Genomic DNA, 25,905 nt, shown 5'->3' on the forward strand with positions numbered 1-25,905 from the left:
CAACCTATTAAAGGGCAAGCAACGACAGAGTTGGTGGTGGTCAGCAGGGGTAGAACCAGGATGCTGGATCTGCTGTTGAGCCTTCCAGAGGTGTCATGGGCTTAAATTGGTGAAACACCAATGAAGGGTGGTGCCCATCTGACAACCAGCTGTAACTACTAACTCTTTAACCTGGTGCTTGAAAGGAAGAGAGCAGGAGAGGAGAAGTGGTGCCACTGGCTCACAGTTGGTGCAGGGCTAATATGTAAAAGTGGGCCAGTTGCATTGTGTTTTGCATATGCATATGTGTGTGTGTGTGTGTGTGTGTGTGTGTGTGTGTGTGTGTGTGTGTGTGTGTGTGTGTGTGTGTGTGTGTGTGTGTGTGTGTGTGTGTGTGTGTGTGTGTGTGTGTGTGTGCATGCGTGCGTGCATATATATATATATATATATATATATATATATATATATGCAATAATATTATTACAATAACCAGATTTACATATTTATCATCAATAAATATATAATTTATTTACAACTTACTTTTTAATTAAATAATAGCTAGACAAATTGTACACCATTAACAGAGTTAAGCTGGTTCAAGCCATTTGAATAAATTTATTTTAAAAATATGATTTAAATAAAATCAAATAGATAATAATGAACAATGACGATGCAGAAATTTTACCCTTTTTATTTATGACTAACAAAAACCTTATGGATTTAGTTTATCAGTTTATGTTTAAACTGTTTAAAATGGATGGAAATTTTATAAATAAATCAAATGAAATAAATCTTAGATTTAAGCCTAAATATTTTTATGAGCAAAGACAAGCTTTTCCATTAATAAGTGCATATTTGCTTTCAAATACATGATACAAGATTTTTTTGTTTTATTTTTGGGTAAATATTTAGTAAATAATTTGTTAAATATTAATTTCAGAGCTTCTATACGCAAAACACAGACAGTAAATGCTTCTACAAAAGTACAAATGTTAAAATCAGCAAAATAGTGCTTGAGTGAAAATATAATTTAATCTAAATCTGAAAAATTATTCATTCCACTATTTATATTCATTTCACAAATCAAGACTTTGAATTCCAGATTTTCAAAGTGAAGTTAACATTCTGCTCCCCGGGCGCCGCAGCATAAATGGCTGCCCACTGCTCCGGGTGTGTGTTCACAGTGTGTGTGTTATCACTGCTCTGTGTGTGTGCACTTTGGATGGGTTAAAAGCAGAGCACAAATTCTGAGTATGGGTCACCATACTTGGCCGAATGTCACTTCACTTTCACTTTGACATCAGCTATTTAAATACACTTTTTTGACACCAATAGCAATTCATTGACTTACAGCCCTTAGAAACATTAGCCATGGTTATACATTATAAATAAAACCAAAATACCATGGTAACTATAGTTAAATCATGGCAACCACAAATTAGTTTAACCATGGTATTTGTAGTAGAAAAAAATGTGGTTATTCAAATGGTAGCTAATCAGTACCCAAGAAACATCATCACTTCACTTTTACTATAATAAAACCATGGTTAATTTTCGTAAGGGAGTGGCTAATATAGACTATGGGTCATTTTCAATGCATAAATCTTCTGCTAGCTGCATAATATACTGTATATATATATATATATATATATATATATATATATATATATATATATATATATATATATATATGCGATAGGTTGTAAGTATTAAACTAAGTATTCACATCAAGCGTAAAGAATACAGTAGCTGCCATGAAAAGCACACCTAAGACTCAAAGCCAGAGCTCCTTCAGAGTCCCAGAACAAAGACAGGTGCAGTTTGGAGACAAGGTGAGGAGGCAGAGGAAGGGTCTGTGCGCGTCACAGATAGATGAGGAGGGCTGTATTGGTGTGTATTAGGGGTGTATCGCACCGAGTGCTGTGCTGCTGTCGCCGAGAGAGCTTCACCTGCCGCCGCTGTTTCTCCGCTCATGGACTAGTGGAGTAGTTCGGCACATGACGGAGAGCCACGGCAAGCACGAGCCAAAGCACCATCTACCTCGCTGCCTCAGCAACCATTGTAGAGTCGCTTAAGAGACGCTCGTTATTTATGTTTATTTATATGTATTTATAACGCGCGCGTTTCGTATCTGCATTGCACTGAATTTGGCGCCCCGATGCTTTTACATCAGTTCGTGAATGGGACGCTGGAGACCATGTATCCCAGTGTTCAGAAAGACACGACTCTCACCAAGATCTTCGTCGGCGGTCTGCCGTATCACACCACGGACGCGTCGCTGCGGAAATACTTCGAGACTTTCGGCGACATCGATGAAGCTGTGGTGATCACGGACCGGCAGACGGGCAAGTCCAGAGGATACGGCTTTGTGAGTGAAAATAAAATAAAAATACAGTAGATTGAGTGTTGTCTTCATATAAATCTCAATATCTTTTCAAATTAATAACGTTACTTTGTTTTTGTTGGTTTTAAGCTAGCTACGCAATTCTTTGCGCAAACTTTAAGTATTAACGTTAAATCAGACGAGTTTGTCACTATCACGGAAGTTTTGAAAACACAATTAATTGTACAAAGAATAACATACGCGATAGACATCAGTTGTCGACATGATTATGTTCGATTCGTCAGTGAATTGTTCTTGAGAGTCGGATTGTTTGAACGATCGGTTTGATCCGGTTAACAAAACTGTTGTTTTCTGGTCAACTGACTCACTGAACCGAGCAGCGGACTCAAATCCGTAATGAGCTTAAGAACTGTAAGTGTCCTGAGCTAATATTTTATTGACTTAATGACGAAACGTTAGCTACTTGAATAGCAGAAATGCTACAAATATTGTTCTCGACTTTTGTATGATAGCTTTTTATTGACACGCATACAAAACAGAGCTGGTTTTAATATAATACCAAGGGACCATGTTGATATAAAAAAAAAACAATTTCTGTGAACCGGATCTTTGAAGCGAATGTTGAAAAGAGTCGATTCGCAGAAGTGTGTCGAACTTCACTTGAATGAATTGCTCGTGCGCGTGCGTTCTCCAGATGACAATGCGATCGTCGCATGTCTTTGTTACAGTTGTGAAGAACAAAAGCCAGTAGATGTACAGTAGAAACTCCTTTAATTGGCCTTAAAGCATATGCTAGTCACAAATGATGATCTGTATGCTTACTATGAGCCTTTTTAATAGGCCTAAATGTTTTTCCTCCTAGTCCGATTTAGTGCTGAAGGATCTTAAATGTAATCCGTAGATATTGCGAGCTTTTCAGGAGCACAATGTGCTCTTACATCGCATTGCTCCACAAGTGTGTGTGTGTGTGTGTGTGTGTGATGTTGAGAGTCACATGTGAGACCACAAGTGGATTATTTGTATAAAAGCATGTCATCAATTATCTTCTTAGCCTCTTGGATGAAGTTAGAAAGCAGGTTCTCAGATTTCTACGAAGTGGCCCCTTTTAAATATTTCTTTTAAGCATTATGAGTAGAAAGCGAGGTCCGGTTCAAGGCCAAGGGTTTATCTGCTGTGATATGCTGCAAGGCCCACCTCTGCTCACTTAATAAAGAGGTTATGAGTGTTCAGCCAAACATCTGACTGCGATTATAATATCAAATGAGTGGCTTTCCCTGTATTTTCATCATTTTGCTTTCACTTGACCTCTTTGCATAGGCTATACGAGGGAATTGTGTGATAGCATGGTGATGTTAAAAAGTGACAAAAAAAAAAAGTGAAGTGACATTCAGCCAAGTATGGTGACCCATACTCAGAATTTGTGCTCTGCATTTAACCCATCCGAAATGCACACACACAGAGCAGTGAACACACACACACACACTGTGAGCACACACCCGGAGCAGTGGGCAGCCATTTATGCTGCAGCACCCAGGGAGCAGTTGGGGGTTCGATGCCTTGCTCAAGGGCACCTAAGTCATGGTATTGAGGGTGGAGAGAGAACTGTACATGCACTCCCCCCACCCACAATTCCTGCCGGCCCGAGACTCAAACTCACAACCTTTCAATTGGGAGTCCGACTCTCTAACCATTAGGCCACGACTTGCCCTAAAGTCGTGGCCTATTATCAAATGGTAATATCACGGTACTTTGATATGTGTGCAATAAAATAACACCATGGTGCATACAAGCGGCAACATTCTGATCTGAAAAATGAAGCCTACCCGGAAGTGCGAAAAACTGCAATACAACGAAAATCCGCCAGGGGAAGGTCCCAAAAGGGAGCAAATGTCCATAGCCCCCCATGTTAAAATGTCCGTTTTCACAGCATAAATTCATGTTTTTACAAGTTGGTCCCATGGACTTTTATTGTATTTTTCGATAGCTTCCGAGTGCCTGACAACTGTGAGGGGGGGGATTTTTTTTCTAACTCGTTAGTTTAGATCGTATTTAGATATAAAATATATGACAATAAGGGTGTGGTTAACTTTGAGTGACAGCTTGATTGACAGCTGACAAGGCAGCGCCACGGAGAATGACAACAAGAAGCGCCATTTTTTAATACAGTTGACATATAATACTACTGTTTCTGTATCATGAAATGTAGTTTTAAGAGGTTTTCAGGCGAGAATGTAGTTGTTTGAAGCTCAAATCTGTGGTTTATTTAAAGATTTATGAAAATTTTATCCAGTTGATCCAGCGATGACCGGGCGCTCGGCGTTCATGTACCCCGCCTGAAGCAGTCTTTCCTCGGCTAGACCTTCTAAAGTTTGCCGCCAATGCCGCAGATTCTGGCGTCTCTGTAGTGGTTAAACATGAGATGTAATTCATCTTGTGTATATCTAATGGGCGATTTTTGGTCTCGTAAATCTATAATTTTTTCCCTGGGCAATCGTTTTGGCTGAGGGGAAGTTTCATAACTTTATAAGCTATTTAACTTTACCGATGTATGGTTAGACTAGAGCGCTGACTTTGTATGTTTAACTGAATTGTTTGCTTTATTTGTATAGCTTCTTATACCTTTTACTTATACTTTTATAATGGCTAATATTGATAAAACTGAAATTTAACAAAAAGAGACTGGGTTGAGTTTTGTCATTTTAAATTTTAATACAATGAAGATGATCTGTAATGTTGTTTACTGCAAAATCTGTTGTTTAGTACAAATGCACATATTGCCTGGACCATAAAATGTTTAATATTTTTATATTATATTTAAAATGAAAAGAGGCAGGGTTGTGTTTTATATTTTGTTTTTTCATAAATAGGCAAACGTTATGTGTAGTTGAATATGATCAATATGCGTTGCCTGAACCACATTTGTGTGGCTATAATGTTTAAGATTTCTTTTAATGAAAACGAAAATAGTTAGTATGGCGTTTTATAACATATTTCGTTGCCTAAAATATACACAGAGATAATCGAATTTGCAGAGCGAGCTGAGTGAAGGTGGGCGGGGTTAGGATTTCCCAAGATTTTCCAAGATGGCGCAGCCCATACCCCCCATAAACGGCTTCAAACCGTTCTTCAGAAAGTCTATGGGTGACGTCACAGACGCTTTGTCCATATTTTTTACAGTCTATGGGTGCATATCAGATCACTCCCTATACTACAGAATAAATACTGTAATAAAATACATTATTAATTGAAATCAGCTTTAAAGTCTACTTGGATGTTTTTTATTTTTTTAAATATAGAATTATAAAATATATATAGCTTTTTTCTACCGTGGAATAGAAAAATAAAGGTAATTGTGACTTTTTATATCAGAACTCTGACTCTGAAAGTTGTTTGGTGGTTTTGTATTGTGGGATAAAAAGTTGCATTACTTTTGATATTTTTATTCCATGGTGCATAATATAATAACTGCAAGGAACACAAAGAATTTACATCAAGAAATTACGAGTTTATACTCGCAATTTTGAATTCGCTCTCAAAAATGTAAGGAAAAAGTCTAAATTGTGAGATAAAAGTGGCAAATACCTTTTTTATTTATTGTTTTCATTCTCTGGCAGAAACAGGCTTCATTACATGTTACTGGTTTTAATCATTTTTCAATAAAGTAAAATATATTCTTAAATTTTTTCTTATGGTTTTGAGATGAATATGATCTGCACTTGTTTTGAGTTTCGCTCATACAGATCTCTGTTTCTCGGCCTGCGTCTGCTGTGTTCACTGGTACAGAACTGTATCGTGGTTTGCCTTCAAAAGCAGTTGGAAAGCACAGATAAGACTGCACAGTTTCACTTCATGCTTTTATATTTAAGTTTTTGGCATGTCATCTGCCAAGGTGTAAACATGCACACAGATAAACCGAAGGAGGCGGTGGAGGGATTTGGGGGGAGGAGGAAATAAAAAATAAAAAAACAGACGAGAGGGTGACAAATTTTGGTGGCTTTGTTGTAAATGATAGTCTTTAATATCCTGGCTGATACACTCCCTGTGTGGGAGGCCTTGTCTTAAAGCTGAATTCTGGAATAAGTAAAGAGGGAGGGTTACCAGAAGAGTTCCCAGAAGATTACAACACAACCCTAATGTTTTCCCAACACGCTCACTGAGGCTTGTCGCCTCATTTACTAGCCTGGTTTGTGACTACTGAGATAATACCATGGTCACAGCTATGTGTGTGTGTGCTTGTTTTGTTCATGCTCAGTCCGAGACACTCTCCACACAAGGGCACTACAGAAACGAAGCATACACTGTGGTGTTTACCTGACAGAAACCAGATCCCATGAATCCTCCCGCTAACCGCTCACTCCGCTACTGCTCTGGCTGTCTTTCTCGTTCCACCAGCCCTGGGGAGCACAGCTGCCACTGGGTCCACACAGGGTGGGGCGTGTGTGTGTGTGTGTGTGTGTGTGTGTGTGTGGCCATGAGCAGCTCAAACCTAATATTGCAGCGCACTGGAAGAGCGTTTGTCACAGAGAGCCGAGCTGTGAAAACAAGTCAGCAGTTTAGGCTGCTTAAACACTTCACAGAAATAACCATAAACCCCTTCTACTTAAGCAAACTTGCATGGTATTAATGCCATGCTTGTATTTGTTAGATTAGTTTTAAGATGAAACACAACGTAAATGGGTTAAAAATACGAATTTTTGGCAACATAAAATCAATTGATCAGCTGATAAGAAGAACTGTATTGTGCAAAATACTGGTAAATCGTGTTTCAGTTTATTATGACACAGTTTTATGAAATCAATGGAAACAGATTATTCTTTATTCTTACAACTTAAGAATGACATAATATTTGTCAGTGTATAATGAGCTGAATTAGTTTTAGTGGGTTTATAAATTTGGGGAGAAGTGAGACATGAAGATTGTAAAATGAAAAATAAACTATTAGATAAAAAATGAATGCATTTTTATTAGACAAGTTTAGGTTTATTGACTACTATATATCAGGGGCGTTTCCTTCGAGGAGGCAAGGGAGGCAGTGTCTTCTAAATGAGAAAAAAAATAATAATTTGTGGTACAAAAATAAAACTTTTTAAATATTTTTAGCTGAAACTTCACAGACACATTCTGGGGACACCAGAGATTTATATTACATATTGTAAAAGTGGGGCATAATGAGTGTACATTTACACGACAGCAATTGTACTAAAAAAAAAAAGTTGTTCATACTGAAGGCAGTGTTGCCAAAATGATCCCCATTTAAACAAATCTGGAAGAAAAAAAAGACTAAAAATGCTCTATTTTCAACCCAGGCCAGTAGGTGGCGACATATGAAGAAAAAATATGTGTCTGTGTGCACATACCTATAGACTGAACAATATTGTTTTCAAAAACATGCACTTTGAAACCGTTTTCAAAAGTTAGCATTTTCAGTCTCCCAAAACGCCATTGTTGTGTAAATAAACAGCCAACGGTTTTCAGTTTTCATTTGAAAATAATGTCATGTAAATGTCCCCTAAGCTTATAATAGGGTCATATAGAATTATAAAAATGAATGCACTCATTCATAATGTGTCTGTACTTCATTTTCTCTCTTTCTTCTTCAGGTCACTATGATAGATAAAAGTGCAGCTGAGAGAGCTTGTAAAGATCCCAACCCTATTATTGATGGACGCAAAGCTAATGTGAACCTGGCATACCTCGGTGCCAAACCACGCAGCCCACTTACAGGTAAAAACCTGACACAAGATTTAAACTTACAGAAAATTGGTTTCTTATCTTTTAAATCCTATGGTTACCTACTGTTCTGTCACTTTCAAAGGCGAAGTGTTTAATTTAAGCTCCACAAAAATGCAAAAATAATGACTGTTTTCAAACAGGTTTTCTCAACATTTCCCCATCTGCCATTAGTCTGTCAAACAAGTAAGTCTGTCCCAAACTCAGATAGTGTTACTGTGTCAAGCTGGTGGGGAACACAACAGTGTTTTGAAAGTGAATCATTCTGTTTATTAAATTCCTTTGTGATTAATAAATTATACACTTCCCCTTTAAGAATTCTTAAGATTTTTGCCCTTATATGGTAGAGCGACTGTTGCAGCTTTTTCATGTAGATACTTTCGCTGTGGATGATTCATACTGGCATGTATCATGTATGTTTTCATCATATCATGCTCTCTATATCATAATCATTTTTGTACTCTCTCTCTCACACACACAGCTTTCTCTGGCTGTCACACACGATATCACACTTGTTTTAACGGGCTGTTTTACTGTCTAAAAAGAATTTACTGCCATCCTATATTTGCATCTATGCATGTGTGTGAATGCATTGGCAGAAAGTGATATATGTTAAGTCAGCACATCTGTCTGCTCCTTCGACCTCCAGCTTTGCATTTCTGTTTGTGTGTTTTGTAGCTAATATGTCAGAAAAGAGGAAGGGTATTGTGGAGGGAACCTGAAGCATGTACACCTGTCCTAACACACCATATTCAGTCAGGACAAGAGGATATTTGGGCCCCTGCTCTTGTTCTCGTCCAAACATGTTTGAAACAGCAGTCCTGTATCACTTTGTCTCTCTCTCCTCTGTCTTTGTAGCCATCGTCACGTGACTCAGGCCACAATTTACTGTTTTTATTTTTTTATTATTTTCAGGCTTACATGTTACTCTGGGAAACATACTGTTCAAGCACATTCAAGAGTGAATGACAAATAAAGATCATTAAAAGAAGAAGTCTTATTTTTTTAAATCTAGTTAAAATATAATGGCAACTAAAAAATAAAAAAATTATATGACATTTATATAGACATTGTTAAACAATACACTTTTTGAAAAATGTTCTATTTATCTGTAAATTATTATTATTTCTATTTTAGTTTTAGTGATTTTAGTAATTAAACAAACTTATTTTAAGTTATTTTGCTTATTTTTTATTTCAAATATTTTGTTAAAGTTTTTTTTTTTTTTTTTTTTAATCAAGCCAAGTGCCAAGTTCTTGACAATGTTAAAGGGGTCTTAATACCGTATTTTCCGGACTATAAGTCACACTTTTTTTCATAGTTTGGCTGGTCCTGCGACTTATAGTCAGGTGCGACTTATTTATCAAAATTAATTTGACATGAACCGAGAGAAATGAACCAAGTGAAAACATTACCGTCTCCAGCCGCGAGGGGGCGCTCTAATGCTGCTCAGTTCTCCTGTAGCCTACACTGAACAGCATAGAGCGCCCTCTCGCGGCTGTAGACGGTAATGTTTTCTCTTAGTTCTTGGTTCTAAATAAATGCAACTTATAGTCCAGTGTGACTTATATATGTTTTTTTCCTCATCATGACGTATTCTTGGACTGATGCGACTTATACTCAGGTGCGACTTATAGTCCGAAAAATACGGTATGTGATTCAATTTTTCCTTTCTCTTTGGAGTGTTACAAGCTCTTGGTGCATAAAGAAGATCTGTAAAGCTGCAAATCCAAAGCGATATTCTTTATCAAAGTTCAGAGTCAACTACACCCCCTCAAACGGCTCAGTCACCCCACATCTCTACGTCACTATGTGGGAAGATTTGCATAACACCGCCCAAATATTCACACAAAGAATGAAGGCGTAACTTTGATTCTCGTTGTAGTATTGTTGCCGCTGTCGCCATGTCGTATAGATGCTGTGTGTTTAGTTGTGAAAGTGAAACATCATATGACCCCCCCTTTAAAATCAATGTTGAAAAGTAAAACAATATGTATATATTATTAGTAATATATTATTTCTATTTCTGTTTTAATTGTAGTCTTTTCTAGAATTTTAACTTAAATTTATTTCAGTTAGTTCTTTGTTCTGTTAAATTATTTTTTATAATAAATATTTTCAGTTATGTTATAAATTATAAAGACTATTTTTATAAGTTAAATTATTTTATGTATTTTATTATATATTTATATTTTATTTCAGCTTAAATAAAACATAATAAAATAAAATTATTGATAGTTATTAAATAATAGCCAATAGTTTTAATTTTAGTTAACACTTCTGATTATTATACAGTGATTTGCAAATAAATATTTTTGCAAATTATAATACTAATTAAAAAAACTATATTGATATTTAAGAATTATGCCAAGCTATACTGGTTCTGAAGCCTTTTCCACAATAATTTCAGTTTATTCATTTTATTAATAGCTATTAATCAATAAGGTTATTATTTATTGAAATACTTGAACCACCTTTGTTAAAAACACCAAAATTAAATTTAAGACAGATTTAAAAGTCAGTCATTTTCTTATTCATACTGCATTTTGATGTATTTTTGAATAACACTGCTCCACCATACACAGAAATCAATATTACGTCACTGACCTATGTATAATGAACATAAAACTGAGAAAAGAAAGTGTTTTTTTTTTGTGTTTTTTTGATAGACAGAGAAAAAGCAAGTTGAATTATGTTCACCATAAGGTTTGTGTAAAAGGTAAAGTGTGTTCATGCAAATACAGCAGTGCTTCAGAAGAGGCTGTTGAGCATGCCGGTCGTGTGTGTGTGTGTGTGTGTGTGTGTGTGTGTGTGTGTGTGTGTGTGTGTGTGTGTGTGTGTGTGTGTGTGTGTGTGTGTGTGTTGAATGTGCATCCAGGCGAGAGATGTTTCTGATCTGTGTCCAGGCAGATGCATTGTTACACTGCTGGCAGCCTGAAGTTTTTCACATGAATGACTTCATGAAAGCGTACAGACAGGACGAGAGGAAAGAGAAAAAAACTAAAACAAAAGTGCATATAGGGTGAATGGAGAGAATTGGTGCCAATTAAAGCCTAAAGAGTGTGCGGTTGTGAAAGACACAGAATTACCAATGTGCTTCATGAATATCAAACACAGGGCAAGCAGGAAACTGAAATGAGAATGGAGAATGAAAGACTCTGTTTGAGGACAAATGTCCAGAGATGATAGTCAAATAATTATGTAGCGTTTGTCATCTATTCCATTCAATTTCTGCTGCTTTACAACCATAAACCTTGGATGTCTTAAAGGAGTGTTCTGGGTTCAAAATGTTAAATGAAGCTCCGTCGATAGCATTGACTCATCCCTGAGTTTGTAACAAACAAAAAGCACATGTACAGTACTGGACTTAAAATAGAAATCTATGTGGCAAAACTTACTACTGGGTTTAAAAGCAGAAATGTGTAGCTTGTATTTTTGTACTTATTAATGGTCAGCCAATATGCATTTTTTTGATGGCTGATCTTAGGAAGCAGGTAGCGAGTGGCCGATGGCCGATAACATCAGGCCAAGGGACCACCAATGAAAATTTGTCATTTTCAAAAAAAATAATAAATAATAATAATTTTGTAATAGATGTTCTCAGGGATGTCAAAATAAAAGTCATGTTTCTGACACTTGACCAAACAGAAAAACTAATCAACCAATGCCAGTAATTAATGCTGATACATTTGCCCTGGTATATAATATTGTAATAATATACATGTTCCCATATGAAATGAGTTGTTTTAGCTATAAAGCTTAATAAAACTGTCAATGGTTTCAGGCAGATTCATTTTCAGTTATGTTGATTTGTGTTATGTCCTTGGGTTTTATGTTGTCAGATTTTTAACGGATGGAATAGTTTCATGATAACTCGTAAAATAATTAGGTTTTGTGGCTATATTTTTCAATATATGTGCATTGCAATGTCTTGACCCTTAAACTTCCATTATAAGTGCATTACTGTACGAATAATATTTGTTTGTTTTTACAAATTGGAGGATGAGTTGAAATTAAATTTTAAAGGGGTCATATGAAGCGATTTCAGTTTTTTCTTTCTCTTTGGAGTGTTACAAGCTCTTGGTGCATAAAGAAGATCTGTAAAGCTGCAAAGACTAAAGTCTCAAATCCAAAGAGATAATATTTATCAAAGTTAAGACTTTGCCATGCCCCCTAAAACGGCTCGTTCAAACACGCCCCACATGTCTATGTCACTATTTGCGTAATTCCCTCAAATGTTCACGCAAAGAAAGAAGGCGTGGTTCCAGTAACACAGTTAGTGTTGAAGCAGTCATGTCAGAGAGATGCTGTGTGCATAAGCACTTTATTTGTCCTTCCGAAAGTAGATGCATTTAGGAATCTTTAAGATTACTGACAACAGAACAGCAACACATTTAATGGACAACCGTTTCGTGAATCTAGAAGAGGAGGACATTCTGACTTTGCTACGACAATCTGGCACTTCTGAATCAGATACTGGAAGTATGTTTTATTAGTGTAAGTATTTACTCTTGACTGTTCAAATGCAGAGTTTTGTGCATTGTGTGTGTTTGCGCGCACCCGTGTGTGTGTGTGTGTGTGTGTGAGAGAGAGAGAGAAAGTCACACAGTGGAGTCAGCTGTTTTAACCGTCCGTGGCTTGTGTACTGCAAACACATACAAGCTTCATCACTGTGTCTGTCACGTGACTTTGTTCCTCTTTCAGGCTTGAACTGATTGTAAAACTAAGGACATTATTAACTGTCTTTACATTTATTTTGAAAGATGAAGCTCACGATTATGGAAAGGGTTGTTACATTTCTGACGAGTGCTTGCGGTGTTCGGCCAATCACAATGCACTGGGTCAGTTGGCCAGTCAGAGCAGACTGTGCTTGTCAGAAGGAGGGACTTTGTCGAAAACGACGCGTTTGAGAGAGACGGGGCATAGAGGACCCACATTTTTTACATTAAAGCACGTCAACATATTCTGTTACACCAAATACACAAAATAATGATCTTTAAAAAAGCATCATATGACCCCTTTAGATCTGGGTCATTCCTTTAAAGGAATAGTTTATACGGTGGCCGAGAGAGCTCAACACGCTGCAACTTAAGAAAACACATGCAAACTGAAAAAACACCAACAAATGAAGAAAACATCTTCATTAGTTCGACAACACGAGTGTTACAAATCATCACAACACATGCATATAACGAAACGCGCTGCAAATCCTCACAGCACATGCATATAACGAAACGCACTGCAAATCATCACAACACATACATATTAAGAAACGCGCTGCAAATCATCACAACACATGCATATAACAAAACGCGCTACAAATCATCACAACACATGCACATAACGAAACGCGCTGCATATCATCACAACACATGCATATAACGAAACACGCTGCAAATCATCACAACACATGCATATAACGAAACGCGCTGCAAATCATCACAACACATGCATATAACGAAACGCACTGCAAATCATCACAACACATACATATAACGAAACACGCTGCAAATCATCACAACACATGCATATAACGAAACGCGCTGCAAATCATCACAACACATGCACATAACGAAACGCGCTGCAAATCATCACAACACATGCACATAACGAAACACACTGCAAATCATCACAACACATGCATATAGCGAAATGCGCTGCAAATCATCACAACACATGCACATAACGAAACGCGCTGCAAATCATCACAACACATGCATATAACGAAACGCGCTGCAAATCATCACAACACATGCATATAACGAAGCGCTCTGCAAATCATCACAACACATGCATATAACAAAACGGGCTGCAAATCATCACAACACATGCATATAACGAAACGGGCTGCAAATCATCACAACACATGCACATAACGAAACGCACTGCAAATCATCACAACACATTCATATAACGAGACCCGCTGCAAATCATCACAACACATGCATATAACGAAACGGGCTGCAAATCATCACAACACATGCACATAACGAAACGCTCTGCAAATCATCACAACACATGCATATAACAAAACGGGCTGCAAATCATCACAACACATGCATATAACGAAACGGGCTGCAAATCATCACAACACATGCACATAACGAAACGCACTGCAAATCATCACAACACATGCATATAACGAGACCCGCTGCAAATCATCACAACACATGCATATAACGAAACGGGCTGCAAATCATCACAACACATGCACATAACGAAACGCACTGCAAATCATCACAACACATGCATATAACGAGACCCGCTGCAAATCATCACAACACATGCATATAACGAAACGCGCTGCAAATCATCACAACACATGCATGTAACGAAACGCGCTACAAATCATCACAACACATGCACATAAATGTGCTGCAAATCATCACAACACATGCAAATAACGAAGCGCGCTGCAAATCATCACAACACATGCATATAACGAAACGCGTTGCAAATCATCACAACACATGCACATAACGAAACGCGCTGCAAATCATCACAACACATGCACATAACGAAACGCGCTGCAAATCATCACAACACATGCATATAACGAAACGCGCTGCATATCATCACAACACATGCATATAACGAAACGCACTGCAAATCATCACAACACATGCATATAACAAAACGCGCTGCAAATCATCACAACACATGCATATAACGAAACGCACTGCAAATCATCACAACACGTGCATATAACGAAACGCACTGCAAATCATCACAACACGTGCATATAACGAAAAGCGCTGCAAATCATCACAATACATGCATATATCGAAAAGCGCTGTAAATCATCACAACACATGCATATAACGAAACGCACTGCAAATCATCACAACACATGCATATAACGAAATGCACTGCAAATCATCACAACACATGCACATAACGAAACGCGCTGCAAATCATCACAACACATGCACATAACGAAACGCGCTGCAAATCATCACAACACATGCATACAACGAAACGCACTGCAAATCATCACAACACATGCATATAACGGAAAGTGCTGCAAATCATCACAACACATGCATTTAACGAAACGCACTGCAAATCATCACAACACATGCATATAACGAAACCTCTGCAAATCCGCACAGCACATGCCCATAACGAAACGCACTGCAAATCATCACAACACATGCATATAACGAAACGCACTGCAAATCATCACAACACATGCACATAACGAAACGCACTGCAAATCATCACAACACATGCATATAACGATAAGCGCTGCAAATCATCACAACACATGCATATAACGATAAGCGCTGCAAATCATCACAACACATGCATATAACGAAATGCGCTGCAATTCATCACAACACATGCACATAACGAAACGCGCTGCAAATCATCACAACACATGCATATAACGAAACGCACTGCAAATCATCACAACACATGCATATAACGGAACGCTCTGCAAATCCTCACAGCACATGCACATTAAGAAACAATTAACGAAACATTGCAAATTTATTTTCATTAACCTTGAAATTATATTTAGCTGAGGATATTAAAGTTAGCCATCTTAAGTAACGTTTTACATTTAATCATGTAATTATTCAGCTTATTTAGGCTAATAATATCCAAAAGATAAAGGAATCATGCAATCAGTGTTTAAAAAAAAAAAAAAAAAAAAACTCACCTTTCAGCTCACCAACAACTCCACTGACCAGAAGCCACTGCACGATAAGCAAATTATTGATACATTTTCATTGTGGTCAGTGCTATTTGTAGCAGGATTTGCAGCATTTCTTAATATGCATGTGTTGTGAAGGATTTGCAGCACGTTTCGTTATATGCATGTGTTGTGAGGATTTGCAGCATTTCTTAATATGCATGTGTTGTGAAGGATTTGCAGCACGTTTCGTTATATGCATGTGTTGTGAAGGATTTGCAGCACGTTTCGTTATATGCATGTGTTGTGATAATTTGCAGTGCGTTTCGTTATATGCATGTGTTGTGATGATTTGCAAATTGATGAAGATGTTTTTTTATTTGCTGATGTTTTTTCAATTTGCATGTGTTTTCTTAAATTGCAGCGCGTTGAGCTATCTCGCCCACCGTAAATTTACCCTCGAAAAATATTATAATTTTCCAAACGACTAAGTGTGAACTTTCAAAATCCAAAAAAGACAAAGACAAAAAAAGGAAACAACAAATATAAATGGTAATTTGTATTTAAGACCTGCAGCTTGAGTAAAGCTTGACTTATGCATTGTAGTAATTGTCCAAAACAAGACTTTTCACAACACATATTTTTTGTCAACATTTCTTCTTTTGGGCGCCACAAAATAAAGTCAGTCATACAGGTTTGGGGCGAAATCAAACTCATCATTTCCTCTGCCTCCTTTCTGGGTGAACTGTCCCTTTAAGTCTCAGAAGCAGATCTCAATCTCTTGTTTCTGCTCTTGTTGTCACAGGATACTCGACTGGAGTACAGCAGGTTCATCCAGCCCTCATCCAGAGGCAGTATGGGTAAGCATCTCTTCTCTCTCTGTTAATGTCAGGGGTGAGGGAATAACATGAGGACAACCCCTCAGAAACAGTCCTGTCAAAACTGCAGTTTAATTTAGCCCAAAACTCTCCATTATTCTTCTTCCTCTCACACGTCTCACTCAGATCGGAGGACACGAGCCAGCTCTTCCTCACTATTTCTTCTCATGTGTTTACAGTAACGTCTGCGGTTTATTCTAATCTCTCTGCCTCCTTCCCATATTCTCTGTCATACTGTCATACTGTCACTCAGTCTCGGTTTCTCTCTTTTTACTCTCTTCCTCTTTCTGTATTTCCCTCTCTGTATCTTTCTGACAGTGTTTCTCTTTCTTTTACTTTCTGGACTCTCTGTCTTTCTTCTCTAACCTGTTCGACCTGTTTGTCTTTCAGTTAGGTCTCCACCTGCCTCAAGTCTGCTAACCAGCCAGGTGTCATGCAAAACAAACCTCTTTCTTGTTCCCTATCCCACCCACACATACTCACCAACATCTGAATCATATTTGACATATATTTCAAAGAAATTGTTTATAAAAATATATATCATTCTTTGTTTACTCACCCTTGTGTTATACCAAACCCGTTGTTTTCTCTGCACATCAAGCTAGATGAGTGCTACGTTTATGTCACATTACATTGATTAATAAAGACATATTGTTATAAAGATACCTCATTTAAATAAACGTGTTGATCACAGGAATAAATTACATGTTAGAATATATTCAAATAGAAAATAGTTGTTTAATTTGTAATAATATTTCACACTATTACTGTATTTTTGATCAAATAAATGTAGACTTCTTTCAAAAATATCAAAAAATCTTACTGACCACAAATGGATGTTTGATTTCTTATTATTAGTAATAATAACTGTTTGGTCATTGCATAAAAAAACAAAACACACAAACAGTGCCTACGTTCTGCAAATTGGACATTAAACATAGTCAATATTTAATGTATTGATCATAAAATGAAATAGAAATACAGTTTATTCACTAGCTGAATTTTACAGATGTGAATCTGGTTGGATGATGAGGTTGTAACTCAGATTTTAGTTTTTATTTTCACAATTTGTTGTATATAAACTTGCAATTGCGAGAAACATGTCAGAATTGTGAGATAAAAAGTCGCAATTACCTTTTTTAATTCAGTGTCAGAAACAGACATACATTGCTGAATACAAGTAATTTCTTTATTTTATTTTATTTTTTCCATTTTTTGGGGTTGAAAGAAAAAAATATTATTTAAAATCTTTGGCACATTTGTTATGTTGTTTATGGTTATGCATGTTCATTTCAGACAGCTGTGGATCTCTGTGCCCTACAGTGTCACACAAGCACTCATTTATCAGCACTACATTTAGTTAGAGTGACGTGAAAAGGGTGGCCCTCTCCTTCACTAATTCATCAGTAATTTAGTGATTGCACTGTTTGTGTTAGTGTTTGTCTGGTAAGATATGACCTTTAAAATCCCCTCTGTCTCTCTGTCTCTTCCTGTCTGTGTCCCACACCCAACAGCTGGGGCAGCTAAAAGTGATAATCTGCTCTGGGTATGACGGCACGACCAAAGATCATTCGTCCTTCCTTTTTGTCGTCATAATTTGCTCTCCCTTCCGCATCTCTTCGTTTCTCTTTGTGCTTCTGCTCTTTGTCGCTGTCATGCACAAAAGATAGGCTAACCTCATCCCCACATCAGCAGAACTGCCTAAATATATTACAGATAAACACTCAAACATACTAAAATATCACAGATATTGTGTTTTTAACACTGATAAAAACATAAGCTACAAAACCTAATGAGCTGTCTGCGGACACAGCATTTAAAGTCACTATGAAATCAAAATGGACAATTCTTAAAATGTAATATTATAGTGTTTATTATAAATGATTTATCCATGCACATCATTACTTGTTTTTAATTTCACGTGCCATTGTAATCTTTAACTAAATATATTAAGGTCACAAAACTCACGGATTTCATCAAAAATATCCTCATTTGTGTTCTGAAGGCCTTATGGGTTTGGAACGACATGAGGGTGAGTTATTAATGACAGAATTAAAGAAGAAAGCATCTGACCGGAAGTCAAGCCACTTTAAACAGCATGCTTTCTTGCATTTGAAGCACTTAACATAAAGCATATCTCATGTTTAGGACATCCTAGGACATTTGCAAAAGGTTTCGCACACACAGATGCTCTGCACATACAGTAATTAAAACAGTACTGCATTTGTTTGATACTTGTGTGCCGAACCAAAAGAACTCTGCAGAAAATGCTCAGTACAAATACGCCTGCCATTGCATCCCGATTATTCACACTATTTATGGGGAATGCAGTGTTTCAAATCAGGCTACATGTAAATTAATCCAGATATGAAATTCACTAAATTCACCTTATTGTGCATGTATAAAACCTCTTAAACACTCACTGAGATGATATAGCTGGAACAGTGCAAAAGTGAATAGACATAATACTGGTATAGACATTGATATCTATCGGTACAAAATGTGTCACATCACTAAATATGCATCATCGTTTTCAAATACCTGTTTTCACAGTCCACACTACAAGAAAAAGCCTTTTCAGATCTATCCACTAGGGAAAGCATTTTCAAAAAGCTCTGTCTTCACCATATCAGTGTGGTTAGAAGACAGAAACGCAGAGAAAAAGATTCATTTTTCAAACTTTAGCGTTAGAAAGCAGTGGTTCTCAATCAAGTCCTGTACTAGGCCAGCACACCACATTTCAGTTTCTTCCTTATTTAACAGTTCTCCTCTGTATCGATGAACATCTGAGTGAAACAGACTAAAAATAAAAATAAAATCGGGACTTGGTTTTGTCCATCAGATGATTGGATGGAAGCAGATCTGAATGTGAGGTCAAAAATTTAAAAAACATGCCTAATTTAAACAAAAAGAAAGAAAATAGATTGAATTTTAATTGACCCTTATTTTTATTAAGTCAACCCACTAAGTTTATCTAAGGATTAGACACCTTCTACACATAGGCACCACAGAGCTAAACACACACGCTCATTTACAACTAATTTGTAGCAGTCATTTGGCTCTACTTTGTCAGTCGTCACACCCTTGTCAGCTTTGGTCTTTTTTATTTTGCTTTGTCTCTTTTCTCTCTCTCCTCCTCCTTGTCTCTCTCAATCCCTCCGTTTCCCTGTCTGCATTAGCATTTGCTAGGATGAATAGGGTCAGTAAGGACGACAGACTCAGTTGATTTGCTTACTCCACAAAGCCTCTGTCAGACCTTATAAATCATGCTTGAGCGAGGGACTGGCAGACGAGTGACACTGCAGCTGTGTGTGTGTGTGTGTGTGTGTGTGTGTGTGTGTGTGTGTGTGTGTGTGTGAGGGGAAGTGTATGCTGCTGCAGATGTGTGAGGCTGTGTATGAGGCTGTTTTCAGTATTTTGAGCTCCGTGTCTGCAGCCCCTCTGGGATCCTCTCAAGGGTCTGAGCTGTGGGTAGCAGCCTCCAGTCTCTCTTTCTGTCTCTGTAGTGCTTCAGCTTGCTGTGATGTTTGGCTGTGATGTCATCAGACAGAAACTCATGAGAAATATTAATGAGGTCAGTTAGAAAAGTAGCTGCGCTTCAAATAATATGCTGTTTATTTGTTGAATTACACTACTGTACAAAAGCATGGGGTCAGTAAGATGTAACAAGTAACAAGGATGTATTATATTAATCAAAAGTGACATTTATAATGTTACAAAAGATTCCTATTTCAGATAAATGCTGTTTTTTCTTTCAACTTTCTATTCATAAGAGAATCCTAAATATATATATATATATCACCAGTACAAAAGTGTTAAGCAGCTCAACTGTTCAACATTACATTATATATGATCATATCATATGATGTTTCCATGCATTTAGGTAGTAGCATAATTTATAAAATTATTTTATTATTAATAAAACGTTAATAATAATTATTAATACCTGATTAAATGAAATATTGACTTGATTTTATACAAAATCTATAAAATATTTATAATAATAATACTTTTATTATAACAAAATAAAAATAGTGTGTTTAAGAAAAATATAATATAAAAACAGTTGTTGGAAAATGTTGGAAAAAACTGCTGTACCTTTGGCCAGAATTCTGTGATTTTACTAATTATTATTAAATATAAATATTAAAATTACTAAATAAATAAAAAATCACTGTTGTAATATTTCACTGTAAAATAAAAATAAATAGTATTTAAGAAAAATAATAAATAATTGTATTTTACATTAAAACTTTAAAATTACAGTACTAATAAGAATGACTTGATTTATTGTTGAACCTTAAACCATGAAACTTTTATTTTGATGGGGAAAAAAATGCACAAAGAGCCTAAAGCTTCTCTTTTGTTGATAAGTGCTTCTCATTACTTGTTTGGGAAGATGGGTGATGCACATTCATGTTAAATGAGTTCACATGGAGCATCATTTACTGTGACACAGTAAGATGCTGAAAACACCAGATCATGAGCTGCTCGTGTGTCAATCAACACAGTGCCGCACTTTAGACCTGTGACAGTATCAAATTAAAATGTTCTGATTAATTGCTAATGCTTTTTTTATACGGTATTATCACGATATTGAATGTTTTAAAAAAGTGTTGTCAAGTCAAGTCTGCTTTATTGTCAATTCTTCCACATATACAGTACATACATACAGAGAACTGAAATTGCGTTATGCTCAGACCCTTGGTGCATACAGATAACACGAACAGTAGAACAATAAATACAGCTCAAATATAAAGTACAACTGTACAGATATACAAATAGGAAATGTAAAAAAGAAAGATAAGTAAAGGAGCACAATGCACTTAGCAGATATATTGCAAACCAGTGAAGTAAACAAACAGTGCAGATATAATTATTGTAGTGCAAAAAGCTTATTCAGTCTGATTCAAGTGTCAAAAATCTCAGAGAGCTTTTCTTTATTTAAACTGACAGAAGAGGTAATTGAATGAGGTAGTGAGCAGATCAATGCTGCACAAAGTGTCTGGTGCAGGTCCCAGTGTGTTAGTTAAGGGGGGGGGGTCTGAGGTTCGGAGTTCAGTGGTGCATGGGGAAAAAAGGGGGAGTGGGGGCATGGTCAGGAGCATGGCTGGACTGGCCATTGGGCATACCGGCATTTGCCCGGTGGGCCGACATGCTTTTTGGGCCGATATCTCATACTCATACTTTTTTTTTTTTTTTATTAAACGGCCCATAAAATTTGTACATCAGCGGCCCATTCGTTTTGTTTTGTTTTGCTTAATTGGCGGCGCTGGGTTTGTGCCGGTGTAATGCATTGGTCAAAGTCAGTGTGATTTTTTTTTCTGACAGACCAGCCCATGAAACACGTAGATCAGCGGCCCATTGGCTCATTTCTTGATTGACACTGGGCTGGCCCAATCACAACTTTAAACGAGTGAGCGAGCGGCAGCAGTGTCAGTGTGTATCTGTAAAAAAAGATAGAGAAGAAACGCAAGGAATGTGCAGATAAATAGCGTGAAAAAATAGAACCAGGCCCTTAAAGCAGACACTGTAAACTGTGTCAAAATATATGTTTTCTGACCTTCATCAGCTCCTGTGGCAGATGATGATAGTGAGGAGGGAGGATCAGGAGAGAGATGAGAAAGTGTAGAGCCTGCGGTAAGCATAACTACTTTCAAAACACTTAGGCCATGTCATGAGTGTAGATTATTTCCACATCTGCATAGTTGACGATTACCGCAATTCACTAGAAATTTAATAAGAGGCGTTTGTAAACCATGTTTTCCGCCAAAATAAAAGCTTGATGCAGTTTGCGTCAAAATAAAAGATCATGTGCTTATCTCTTTCAAGTATAGAAATTGGTACAACTAATTAAGAAAGTTTCCTTTATTTTTTTGTGCATTTGTTTTACAAAATATGGCTATTACTGTCATTGGATTAATATTATAACTATTATAATGTATAGGTGTAATGTAAATAGACACTGTAACTAAAAGAGGTTTGAATTTTTCTTTGTTTAATTTGCACACTGAATATGGGTTGGAGCTTTTAATTTTGAACTCTCAAAATGCACCAGATTAATGAATTTAACATTAAAATGCACAAAATTTTCTCACGGGGGGGCATGCCCCCAAACCCCCCTAGAAGGACAGAGGACACACCACCATAGTTTTAACAAAAATCCTGTAAGAAACACTGGTATTGCTATGCCAGAGCCGCTTATAGCTTGTTTTAGGTTTCACCGCTGTGGAGTATAGCTCAACTGTATTAATAAATATAACATTTTGACTTATTTCATCTGTTAACTCTCACTCGTTCCTATACTTACTCATTACATGGCATTAGTGGTTTTAATGAATAGGAGTTGGTATGCATATAATTAAGGGCGTGCAAAGATGGGTGGTGTTTATGATCATATAGTGGTCCGGTCTGGGCAAAAATGCCCAGGCCGATTTTTTGTCCCAGTCCAGCCCTGGTCAGGAGGGAGTTCAGCTTCCTGACAGCTCACTAGTGGCTCACTAGTTAATAATTAACATTAACAATGAGCAATAGCTACATTTGCTACAGAGGTTATCGATCTTTGTTAAAAAATACAACTGTTAGTTCATGTTAGCTTGGGATCAGAGCAGCAACTGTTGATTTGAATGTTTTATTAAATATTGATATTAACTAAGCTTAATAAATATTTCTAACAATTCATTAGCTCTTAACTAATAGAGCCTCAATGTAAAGTGTGACCAAACTATAAGCAATCAAAACATTTTCAAACAATATTGTGGTCCAGATTAAAATGTTGAGAAGTTCATATCAATCCTAAGTATTTAAGTATTTGGCGAATACAAACATCACAATGGATGTTAAAATCATTTAAATACGTTTCAGAAAGTAGCGCGGCTGCTTCATTTACTGGGTTTTCAGGTTAACAACTGCATTTTTCAATGTATATAAGTGCCCACAGTAACAATATTGTGCATGTATTAAACATCGCGATATATCGCATTACCAAATATCGGCACATGTCTAAACACGCAGCACATATATTTAATTAACCAAATAGCAGCCTTTGTGATCTGATAATTGCACTAAGCCAAATCGTGATTTCAGTTTTTATTTTCAAGAGATTCCTGCAGCCCTAGTTAATAGATAACTCTCTCTCTCTCTCTTGGCAGACTCAGCCAGCCGTATGTTTACCCTCAGGCCTTCCTGCAGCCCAGTGTGGTTCTGCCCGCACAGGTCACCTCCAGCGCCTCGACCCCTTATCTTGATTTCAGCACTGCCTACACTCAGTACGCCTCCTCGGCCTTCGAGCAGTATCCCTACGCCCCCTCGCCAGGCTTTCTGAGCTACATGTACCCTCCGAGCACCCCGGGGCCCTCCGCCACAAACAGCCCGGTCCCCGCAGCCCTCCCCTCCATCGGAGGAGCCCCCAGCTCAGCCTTCATCCAGATCCATCCTCATCAGCTCCACGCCGACCGCCTGTAGATCAGGGCACAGGGACCCAGCGAGTAAGCTGAAATTGCTCTAGAACATCATCATTTTGGGACAGGGAACGGTGACATCACCAGCCTGAGACTGGGGTCGAACACAAAGGGCTTCAAGTTATTCTGCTTTTCATCAACCCTAAGTTTATGGACTTTTACTCTGACTGGTTACTCTTTATGATTAATATTGATATATTATTGGTAGAAGATTGTTGAATAACCAATTTTAGATGAATAAATGGCAAATTGAAGGGTTGTAATGTAGACAGACCAATGAAGGAGAAGAAATGAGAGGTTATACACACACAACCGTTCAAAAATTTGGGGTCTGTAAGATTTTCTAATGGTTTTAAAAGACGTCTCTTATGCTCACCAAACCTGCATTTATTTAATTTAAAATACAGAAAATATTGTGAAATATTATTAAAGTTTAAAATAACTGCTTTCTATATTAATATGTTTTAAAATATAATTAATTCCTTTGATGCAAAGCTGAATTTTTGCATTTCTAAATATTATCATCAATGTTGGAAACAGTTGTGCTGTTTCATATTTTTTGTAGAAACTTTTCTAAAGGATTCTTTAATGAAGAGAAAATTCAAAAGAACAGTATGTTATTTCATACAGAAGTGTCTTTCTTTCAGTTCAATGTATCCTTGCTGAATAGAAGATAAAAAAAGTTCCTGACCCCAAAAGTATGAACGGTAGTGTGTGTATATGCCATTAAGTGACAGTTTTTTAAGTTTTGATGGTGTGCATCTGTGCAGGAATATCTGTTAAGCACAAAGCCTTAGAGACTTCTCCAGTTTATATATAATATGTGTGTGTGTGTGTATATATATATATATATATATATATATATATATATATAGCTGTTCTTGTGACACAAATGTGCTTCCCTCTTTCTGAGCGAAAATATGTGAATTTTTTTTAACCAGACTTTTTCCAAGAATAGCTAACTTTTCTAGAAATTTAGCATTGCCAAGGATTTGTAATTCAGCTTCTCACTGTCACCTAAAGTCTCTTCCATCCGAGCAGTTCCTTTCTTCCAGATTCCTCGCAACTTAAGTAGCTCCACGTACATTAATCCAGCATTCAGTAACACACTGATTCAAGATGCGCTGTAGCTCGCCTGTCAATAATCATGTGGAAATAGACACTGAATCACAGAGTATTGATCATATTCTAATTCTGCTTCATCTGTGATGCTTTTTAGACTCACTTTTGGTCTGCTAAAAGGACAAACGAAAGAGTATTGTGACAGATGTCCGCGTGGTTGCTTTTGATATCGCTCCACGAATGACACTACAGGACAACAGACCATCAGGAACATGCAGGAAAACTTGAGAAAAGTCTTGACTGATGAAACGTGTGGACAGCACAAGAGGACATTGCCTGGACAATCGGTTTGTTTTCACAAGAACAGTGTTGTCATGAATCTGCCCTGAGACACTCACAGTGAACCTTACAGTGAAAGCCATAAGACCAGAACATGCAAATCAAGTAATAAAGTCAATTTGCAAAAACTGATTTCCACTTGTGTGGTTATTTTGAAGTCTGTGTATGTTTCTGTGTATATTCTTAACTTTTTTCCCCCACCCTGACGATGCATTGTTATATGATCCATATGATTATACTGTCAGTTTGTCTGTTTTACACTTGTCAGTTGACTTTGTTTCTCTTCTTTGGAACTTGCTTTTTTCTGCCAACAAATTCATTGAGAGACAGGGAAGTATACATGTGCTTACAATGAATAACCGAAGGCAGTTTAAATACCATTTATGACTGCTTCAATGGAAGTGCTGGAGTGAATCCAAGAGTTCGTGGACGAGCATACAAACCTATGCAAATGAAGGGCATTAGGGCTTTATG

At 37.1% G+C, this 25,905-nt stretch overlaps 1 long non-coding RNA gene and 1 pseudogene across 1 annotated transcript; both read left to right on the forward strand.

Annotated features, from left to right (window-relative positions):
- Positions 1 to 1,810: 1,810 nt before the first annotated feature.
- LOC132117936 (RNA-binding protein 38-like) lies at positions 1,811 to 24,697 on the forward strand (annotated as a pseudogene).
- A 4-nt stretch (positions 24,698 to 24,701) lies between these two features.
- Positions 24,702 to 25,560, forward strand: LOC132117937 (uncharacterized). The gene is made up of 2 exons (XR_009425868.1): positions 24,702 to 24,863; positions 24,906 to 25,560. It is a non-coding gene; the product is annotated as an uncharacterized LOC132117937 (long non-coding RNA).
- The last annotated feature ends 345 nt before the right edge of the window (positions 25,561 to 25,905 follow it).

Source organism: Carassius carassius, chromosome 37 (assembly GCF_963082965.1).
Source record: "Carassius carassius chromosome 37, fCarCar2.1, whole genome shotgun sequence".
In the NCBI taxonomy this organism is placed as follows: Eukaryota; Metazoa; Chordata; class Actinopteri; order Cypriniformes; family Cyprinidae; genus Carassius; species Carassius carassius.